Genomic DNA, 7,140 nt, shown 5'->3' with positions numbered 1-7,140 from the left:
TGTAATGAACCTGTGGAGAGCCCCGTCTAAACTCATCACACTGTAATGAACCTGTGGAGAGCCCCGTCTAAACTCATCAACACTGTAATGAACCTGTGGAGAGCCCCGTCAATACAATCATACACAGTATGAACCTGTGGAGAGCCCCGTTTCTAGACCAATACAGACACCATAGCTAGCTACATAATAAATGGTTCACTTTGACCTCATAAAACCTTTCCACTACAAGCTTATCTTRCTCTTTTTTGGGAACCACTRATTGTTCTCGAGAGTAGCGTTTACCCTTCCTTGATCTATCTCTGAGGAGGCTGTGGTTCAGTTCTAAAGCCTGGGGAGTTTTAGCATGTCGGATGGATCATCACATGGTCTTCATCCATYAGAGACAGTGGAGAGAGGGGGTCGCCGTACTACCGAGCCAACCTCAGTCTCCTGACTCCTCAACCATCCTGGCCACTCTCTATTTCTCCTCTCTCCCTTTTGTTCTATGGTGTTCCCCAGGCTCTCCTTCCTTCAAGATGCCTGGAAACCCGACCCTACTGTAGTCATACTGTACCTGTGAGCTCATCGCTAGCTGGGCTTATGGYTTAAATAAAGAGGAAGTTGAGAATCCAACTGGATGTAGGTTGCCTGCCTATGGAGGGCTGGTCCAGGGCTGTGGGGGAGTTGAGGGAGGTTGGGAGGGAGAGGGTTAAGTTACACCAGTGGAAGAGAAGGAAACGCTGAGGTGTTGATCTCACTGAGAAGTCGCCTGTGCCGCTGAGCAGTGCCCCGGGTTTCCCACTCTCTCTCTGAAAGTTTACAACTCATCAGTTCAGGACGGGGACGGGGAAACACCGCAGAGGACCGTGAGACCCCAGGAATTCAGGGTCCCTGACTGTGTACCAATCAGCAGCGCTAGAGAAGGTATAGAGCCAGTCTCCTAATTACCTGCTGTAATGACTGTGTACCTACGGGGCGCTGTTAAATTGCTGCTGCATGCGCTTAAGGCTGGGCAATAAATAAAATCTATTATGTTGATGTTTAAGACAATTTTTCTAGAGGTTAAATAGTAGTAGGCTATGAGCAGACAATGAACAACAAAAATATATTCAGTTATATTCAAAGTTGAGATCAAATGTGAAATGAGAAACCATATTCAAAGTTATTTTGAAAGTTATTTTGAAAGTTATATTCAAAGTTATATTGAGATCAAATGTAAAATGTGTATAGTACAAGGAAGAACTGAAGCTGAAGTGCTCATACACATGTAAGAGTAGTTTTATAGATGCTTTGAATTCTTGCTGGGCTGTCATTTATTATATCCCAAAGACACGGCGTGAACACATACTGCACTTCTGCAAATGTGTCTTAGTATATTGTAAGGAAATCTATTGGAAATACAGTATTATACTGTCACTTGATTTATTTGGTTGAGTGAATTTATATTGTGGTATTTTATTTTATGCAAAAATGATGAATTAATTAAATAATTACTAGGTATTTACAGTAAGAAATAATAGTTTTCTTAGATAATAAGAATACTTATTAAAATTGTAATTACACAGTATTAACATATAAATWATTTGTTTGTTTAATCAAGCACTGCTTGACTTTTACACCAATTGGTACTGGGTTACCATGTAGTTACACAATTGAGTTGATTTAGCACAAGTACCCTTACTATCATACAATCCCCTATTGAAAACAGTAGTGTAAAATACAGTGCTACTACAAAATGTAATTCACYGAAAACACATGGATGTCATCTAGTCTGATCTAATGTATTGATGTTAGTTCTTTGAATCTGAACAAGAAGTCAAAATAACTACAGACGGACGTCAGTCCATGAAATCCCTGAAGCGGTTCACCGTTTCTCCACTACTAGGAATTAGTAGCTGGGAATAATAGATTCAAAACAACACAGACAGAACCAGATCACATTGTTACATTAGTTGCTTCATTCATCAGAATATAAATKAAATGAAAGTATAATTGGGGGGGCTTCACTACAATGCCTCTCGTGTGTGTGTATGTGTGCCTTTGTACGTGTGTATTGCACATCTCTGCTTTCCTATTGTGTTTGCAGCCATCCACTTGTGTTTTACAGTGTATTGATCGAAGGTGAAACCACAGTAATGGTTTCTATCCCATCAGCGCCTCTGTTTAGCTGTTTGCCCTGCAGTTCTATTTACTGACATTGATTAATGAATTCACATACTACCTCAATCATTACATKCTGGACCGAGCTGTTCAGAGGAATAGTCAAATTCATACGGTCCATATTGTGAAGAAATACATCTCAGAACTTGTGAAAGATAACAATGAAAAATACACTGCAATTTTTTAAAATCTTACCTACTGTAGATATCTCTTACCATTAGAATGCATTGACTTGCCCTCTTACCAAGGTAAATAATCTTAGTGCACTGGCAGATAATTGTTCTTATTTCAACAAAAAAAAATATACAGCAGATTTTTTAAAAGCTTTACACAAGTAGTGTAAGATCATTAATCTAATTTCAAGTTATTTGATCTTAATAAGACGTGTTACCAAGACAAATTCTCTTAGTGCACTGGCAGATCATTTTTTTACTTTAAGCTAAAAAGTCTTGAAACAAGTCAGAATATCTTAAAACAATACAAAATCTCTTGATGCATTTTCTGATTAAGCTAAATCAACTCAAAACAAGAAAAATGCGCTTTCTTGGTGAGCTGGATCAACTCGCAATGTTTTATTTAATATAATTATGTTAATACAATATAAAACATTCTAGGTAATTTATAACGTTGTTTCAATATTTAATCTTTTTCTACAAAAATGAGATAGAATAGAATGCAAACTTTTACCAGCAGTTGTTGTTTTAGAGTTCGACATTTCAGTTATATCTAGCGCCTGAAGAAGTTTTGGAAATGTTTTTTTTTACTAAAAATAAGTCACTGTTTAAAATGGATCCTATGGCTCCCAGCCATTTATATTGTGATGAAAATGCATTTATGTTTTCTACTACTCTGTATGTTGACAAAAGCAACAATCCCTTCTAGGGTTTATGCTTTGCTTATGTCACAGAAGTCATTGTGGATTGTTGTGTTGTGAGACAGTGACAGACTGCTGACATACCAGCTTCACTGCTGGCCGGGTCGCTGTGGACAGGTGGCAAATGCCGCTGGGGTTGTGGAGAGATAAAACACTGGAAACAAACACGCATGCACGCGCATTCGCACGTGCGCACACACACACACACACATACACAACACACACACACACACACACACACACACACACACACACACACACACACACACACACACACACACACACACACACACACACACTGAACATGACCATTGACAGTGCAGTCATTGGGTACCTAATGACTACAAGACTCACAGTGCAGTATATCTGTAGATCTCCTCTCCCTGGGCTGCAGGGCTGGTTGGATGCTGGTTTCCCTGGCTTTGGAGACAGTTTAAAGTGGCTTCCAGCCCCAGGGTAGAGCTAAAATATGCAGCAACAACACTCTGTAGGAAAATGAAAGTGAGAGCAAGTCCTGGATGGTTCCAGGGGTATTCTCTTACACAAATGAGGGGAGACGTATTGAGGCTAAGCAGTGGCTTGGGGTCTTCAACTCCCAAACTGTGAACAATATCAGGGCACGGGATGTTTTTTGGGGAGTTCTCAAGTTAGCTGTTCACCCAGTGCCTTGTCRTCGTGTCCTGCTTACCGTATTTAGTTATTTTTGGGCAGATTTTCCTCCCCCTCAGCAGATCTCTAAAACGTACAGACGAATACACTGAACGAAGAGTATGAGACTGAATACATTTTCACCTAATTTTAGAGAGTTGTCTGGGTTTCTCTATAGAGTATGTAGTGAGTAGGTATCATTATATGAAGCAAAAATACTGATCTCATGTTTACAGTGCCTTGCAAAAGTATTCATCCCCCTTGGCGTTTTACTACTTTGTTGCATTATAACCTGCAATTTAAATAGATTTTTATTTGGATTTCATGTAATGGACATACAGAAAATAGTCCAAATTGTGGAAGTGAAATTAAAAAAATTACGTGTTTCAAGTTGGTGAAGCCCCTATATCAAGATCTGGTAAAACCAATTACCTTCAGACATCACATAATTAGTTAAATAAAGTCCACCTGTGTGCAATCTAAGTGTCACATGATCTGTCACATGATCTCAGTATATATACACCTGTTCTGAAAGGCCCCAGAGTCTGCAACACCACTAAGCAAGGGGCACCACCAAGCAAGCGGCACCATGAAGACCAAGGAGCTCTCCAAACAGGTCTGGGACAAAGTTGTGGAGAAGTACAGATCAGGGTTGGGTTATAAAAAAATATCCGAAACTTTGAACATCCCACAGAGCAACATTAAATCCAATAATAATAAATTGAAAGAATATGGCACCACAACAAACCTGCCAAGAGAGGGCCACCCACCAAAACTCACAGACCAGGCAAGGAGGGCATTAATCAGAGAGGCAAGAAAGAGACCAAAGATAACCCTGAAGGAGCTGCAGAGCTCCACAGTAGAGATTGGAGTGTCTGTCCATAGGACCACTTTAAGCCGTACACTCCACAGAGATGGGCTTTACAGAAGAGTGGCCAGAAAAAAGCCATTGCTTAAATAAAAAATGGGTATGTTTTTCATCGGCAGGGACTGGGACACTGGTCAGAATTGAAGGAATGATGGATGGCGCTAAATACAATAATATTCTTGAGGGAAACCTGTTTCAGTCCTCCAGATATTTGCGACTGGGACAGAGGTTCACCTTCCAGCAGGACAATGACCCTAAGCATACTGCTAAAGCAACACTTGAGTAAGGGGAAACATTTAAATGTCTTGGAATGGCCTACTCAAAGCCCAGACCTCAATCCAATTGAGAATCTGTGGTACGACTTAAAGATTGCTGTACACCAGTGGAACCCATCCAACTTGAAGGAGCTGGAGAATTTTTTTGTTGAAGAACTTGCAAAAATCCCAAGTTGCTAGATGTTTCAAGCTTATAAAGACATACCCCAAGAGACTTGTAGCTGTAATTGCTGCAAAAGGTGGCTCTACAAAGTATTGACTTTGAAGGGGTGAATAGTTATGCACGCTCAAGTTTTCAGATTATTTGTCTTATTTCTTCTTTGTTTCACAACAAAACATATTTTGCATATTCAAAGTGGTAGGCATGTTGTGTAAATCAAATGATACAAAGCCCCCAAAAATCTATTTTAATTCCAGGTTGTAAGGCAAAAAAAAWTGAAAAATGCCAAGGGGGGGGAATACTTTCACAGGGCCCTGTAGGTCTTTGCACCTTATGATCAGGTTAGATAGAGCATTTAAAAAATAAAAGATTGTTTGAATTGAACTGAATCAGCTTCGATGTATCCCGTGGAGATAGCTAGCTTTTGGGAAAGTTACAGAACTTTTGCTACGTTAGCCAGGGCTGTAGAACGGGAGTGGAGATCAAACCAATCAATGTAGCATTATCTCTGTAATAACTGGGCAACATGTAGCATTGTTATTCATCGCTGGTGTGTTTCAGATTTTCCGAGAGCATGTATTCAGAACTGGTTCCAAGGTGGTAACATTAAGCTCTTTCTTTGCTCGTAAAGAATGTGTTGTGCCGTCAAAGCACTTGGCCTAAAGAACATATAAGCATCAGTCTAGAGGCAGAGGAGGAGGGGAATAAGAACAGGAGAATGTGACTAAATTCACTTTAATTGGTATTTCAAGGAGGTCTGGCAGAGTATGGTCATGGTGGCTTGTATTCTACTCTTATACATGGTTCTGCCAAGAAACAAAGCTTAAAAAGAAAAGTGGAAAAGTTAAGGTCTGCCAAGTGGGTGTGATGCTCTGCCTCTTTTTTTAATGCTTGATTCCCAATCAGCTCCATTTGGATAAGACCTCATTTCCGCAGGTCATATTTTTTAACCCCAATTAGTGGTTAGGCCTAACACCTACGTACATTTGGCTTGTAGGCTAGCTTGAAAACAGATTCAAAATGATCCCTTTGAAACAATTCTATGTAACAATCTGAATATACTATAACAAAATMTTATATTGTACTCCCAGGCAAGAAAAAATGGACACAACAACCACTAAGAAATTGGGAGACAAAGAGGATTTGGAATTAGTCATGATAAGATCAGTAGAGACCACGCTAAAGAGAAAGCATCTCATTCAAATTCCCATCGACTGATGTGGACGAGCTGCTGTATTAGCGTTAGGTCACTCAACATTTCCTCTCTCATTACAGGGGATACGTCCCAAATGACAGACTACTTTTGACCAGGGCCCATAGTGATCTGGTTAAAAGTAGTGCACTAAATAGGGAATATGGTGCCATTTGGGACATACACACAGGGGCTTCTCCTCCTTTCTTAAAGGGGAAGTGGCGTTGCTGATGCTGTCTTAAAGGGGAGGTGTGGACCCAGTTGACCCAGGTCAAATTGCAATGCCATGCTCAGTTGATTACCTGGTGGGGGCTGCTGCTGTTTAGTAAGTGGATCCCCTAACCTTGTGTCTTTCACATTAAAGAGGCCTAGCGCTGGCGGCAGACCAGGCAGAAGGCAAAGCATCGACCTCAACTGAGCTGGGGGGAAAAAGAGCGAGAAAAATAAACCGTTGCTAAGGCTCTCTAGCAAACACGTATAGAAATAGACAGACACACACACACAAGCACACACACACAAGCACACACACACACACACACTAAATCTCTGGCGGGGATGTCTCGATCCGGTCTCCTTTTCTCTTCTCATCAGGGTTGAATGTTTTTTTGAATTGGGAATAGCCAATGAGATTTAACTGTCAGCTGTGAGAGTGACAAACGAATGGTCCAGCCCTGGGTATGATGTAATGGTGCAGGCAGAGCCAGTGGGTGGCACTCAGTGGTTTAATAAGAGGGTTATAGTGCAGCTAACAATAGAACAATACTTATTCCAGTTCCGTTTTTGTGCATTTTTTTACCCGTTTGAACAAAATAACCTGTGTAGCCTATTATTTATTCTCCTTACAATCACGACATCAGATTTGTACTATAGCATGTCATGTAGTACATTCCACTCTGAGATGTAATCATTTGGATTGTGATTTGTAGCTGAAGACAGTGGTTAGGGAGCAACATGTACACAACATTACACACCCCGCATGGCATG

The 7,140-nt window shown here is 40.6% G+C and overlaps 1 protein-coding gene across 2 annotated transcripts in view; it reads left to right on the top strand.

Annotated features, from left to right (window-relative positions):
- Window positions 1-757: 757 nt before the first annotated feature.
- The window catches only part of LOC111963486 (leucine-rich repeat transmembrane protein FLRT2-like), a 45,624-nt gene continuing 39,241 nt past the window's right edge, over window positions 758-7,140 (top strand). For both annotated transcript variants that reach the window (XM_023986962.2, XM_023986960.2), the window contains exon 1: window positions 758-903. The gene's annotated coding sequence lies outside the window, so the exon portion shown is untranslated. The remainder of the gene's footprint in view (window positions 904-7,140) is intronic.

Source organism: Salvelinus sp. IW2-2015, linkage group LG4q.2 (assembly GCF_002910315.2).
Source record: "Salvelinus sp. IW2-2015 linkage group LG4q.2, ASM291031v2, whole genome shotgun sequence".
Classification (NCBI taxonomy): Eukaryota; Metazoa; Chordata; class Actinopteri; order Salmoniformes; family Salmonidae; genus Salvelinus; species Salvelinus sp. IW2-2015.
Note: the sequence above shows the minus strand (reverse complement) of the source record. Positions and strands in the feature narration are given on the sequence as shown.